The following is a 3132-nucleotide window of genomic DNA, read 5'->3' on the forward strand; positions in this document are numbered from 1 at the left end:
TTAATCTTGACGTTTAGTTGACACATTGAAATTTGTGACATAAACCTCAATTGATAGCGCTACATGCCCTTCATATATAAACATTGAAAGCATAATTCGCACACTGGCTATGTAACCACCGCATATGCTCAAGGCTTCACATTCAAAAGCCATTGTCCTGTTAAGTTCAGCTTATCTTTTCAGTGGTGATCACTAATTCATATGCGCTTTAGTGTTTTGTTTTAATTTTGGTGTCAATTTCAGCGCCACTGAAACCTGAGCTGTGAAGACTGTGTGAGCGGGAAAGCGAGGAACAGAAAAACAAGAGATCTGACAAAATTTTAGGCCTACAGCTTTTAAAATCTGTGAAGCGGTTTTGTTTGTCAGCAGACCTATGCTTCCCTACGGAGAGCATTTTCCACCAGCGTTTCCTAAAGGATTCATTACAGCTGCCTGAAAAATGATAACAATGCAGATATGCTAGCTCACAACAACAGAAAAACAAAAAGGCTAAAAAGAAATAGAAACAGGCCTACACAAAAATAAATGAAGTGAAATGACCTGAAGGCCAAGTGTGAAAACCCATAGGCTACTCAAAATTTGTCCTCTGCATTTAACCCATTTATGTTAGTGGACACACATTAGAAGCATATATAGGCTATATAGGTAACATTTTACAATAAGGTTATGTTTGTTAGCACTGGTTAACATGAACTAACAATGAGCAATACTACAGCATTAATCTTATAGATAAAGGTTTAGTTCATCCAAAAATGAAAATTCTGTCATTAATTACTCACCCTCATGTCGTTCCAAAACCATAAGACCTTTGTTCATCTTTGGCTCACAAATTAAGATATTTTTGATGAAATCTGTGAGCTTTTTGGCCTCCGATAGACTGCAATGTTATTGCCACTTTAAAGGCCCAGAAAAGTAGTAAAGACATCATTAAAATAGTCCTTGGGCCTCATTTATAAAATGTTGCCCAGAAACCGTCCTAAACTTAAGATCATTTCTCAGATGTGCGTACATGTGATTCTGACGTGGTACCAAGCACTTTTCCACGTCAAAGACCGTTTTTATAAATATGATTCAAAAATTGAATTTAAATCGGCATAGTTTGTTTCGTTAGCATGTTGCTAATGTACTGTTAAATGTGGTTAAAGTTACCATCGTTTCTTACTGTATTCACGGAGACAAGAGCCATCGCTATTTTCATTTTTAAACACTTGCAGTCTGTATAATGCATAAACACATCTTCATTCTTTATAAATCTCTCCAACAGTGTAGCATTAGCCGTTAGCCACGGAGCATAGCCTCAAACTCATTCAGAATCAATGTAAACATCAAAATAAACACTGTACTTACGTGATTAGACATGCTGCATGACGAACACTTTGTAAAGATCCATTTTGAGGGTTATATTAGCTGTTTGAACTTTTTTTATGTTGTTTAAGGCAAGCGCGAGCTCTTGGGGCGTGGAGCACGAGATTTAAAGGGCCACACACCCTGAATCGGCTCATTTCTAATTATGCCCCAAAATAGGCAGTTAAAAAAAATGAATAAAAAAAAAATCAATGGGGTATTTTGAGCTGAAACTTCACAGACACATTCAGGGGACACCTTAGACTTATATTACATCTTTTAAAAAAAGTTCTAGGGCACCTTTAAGTGTACACACATTCTAAGATCAAATCTGTGTGTACGCATGCTTTATAAATGAGGCCCCTTGTGTCTATAGTGGTTCAACCTCAATGTTATAAAATGACAAGACTACTTTTTGTGCACAAAAAAACAAACAAAAATAACAAACTTATTCAATAATTTATTTAAATAAAGTCGTTATTTTAGTCGTGTTTTTTTGTGCACAAAAAGTATTCTCGCCAAAAAGCTCACAGATTTCATCAAAAAAAATTTCATTTGTGTTCCAAAGATGAACGAAGGTCTTATGGGTGTGGAACGTCAGTCTTTATCATTCATAAACACATCTTCATTCTTTATAAATCTCTCCAACAGTGTAGCATTAGCCGTTAGCCACGGAGCATACTATCAAACTCATTCAGAATCAAATGTAAACATCCAAATAAATACCATACTCACGCGATTAGACATGCTGCATGATGAACACTTTGTAAAGATCCATTTTAAGGGTTATATTAGCTGTGTGAACTTTGTTTATGCAATGATAGAGTCGAGAGCTCGGGAGGGGGCGATGAGCGCGAGCAATTAAAGGGGCCGCAGCCTGAATCGGCGCATTTCTAATTATGCCCCAAAATAGGCAGTTAAAAAAATTATTTAAAAAATCTATGGGGTATTTTGAGCTGCAACTTCACAGACACGTTCAGGGGACACCTTAGACTTATATTACATCTTGTAAAAAAAAGTTTGATGGCACCTTTAAATTTTAATGGATATTTTTAAATATACCAGGTTCTGTCATGAAACTCTAGATGATGCAGACTGAGAGGTCCTTAACTCTACCTGCTGACAATCACATTCTGTTTCCTGTTGCATCTGTAGCCAATGAATTTGCTGAACAGCATTTAAATAGTTGCTCAATGTTTGTGTAGCAGTTTGCAGTGCGCCTTCAGAGTTCCTCTGAAACCCTCCACCTTCCCCAGCTCCACCTGTATAAATCTGCTACAGGTAATTACATATGTATGCTATTTGTGCAGCAACAGCATGTCTTACACGTGTGTATGTATTGGCTGTAGCAAGTCTCTGTACTTGCTCTGCAGCAGCAATAATCAACAGCAGCGTGGCAAATCTATTCCACCAAGACCAAATGCATTAACATTTTCATATCCATTAACATGCTAAACTCTTCAGAGTTGTCATGATAGAAATACCAATATATACCAGACAAATTTGGTCCGTTTCTTGAAGAATGAGAGGTAGAAAATGTTTTGGGATGATTTCAGTAGATTTTGTTTTACCATTTCATCCAAGGCTCTTGCTCTCCTTTAAGACTGACTGCAGAACTGCAGAGCTCTCGCCTGAATCTTACACATTACCTCTGTGTCACTTCTGCTGCATCTCATCAGCCTTCCAGGAACTGCAGGATGAAAGCAGAGCAAAGAGATTTTTCCTCTACTCCAAACATCAGCACACCCGGCAGACTTTGTGCATGATTAAAAAAGGATGAGCGTTAAA

This window comes from Megalobrama amblycephala, linkage group LG19, assembly GCF_018812025.1.
Source record: "Megalobrama amblycephala isolate DHTTF-2021 linkage group LG19, ASM1881202v1, whole genome shotgun sequence".
Classification (NCBI taxonomy): domain Eukaryota; kingdom Metazoa; phylum Chordata; class Actinopteri; order Cypriniformes; family Xenocyprididae; genus Megalobrama; species Megalobrama amblycephala.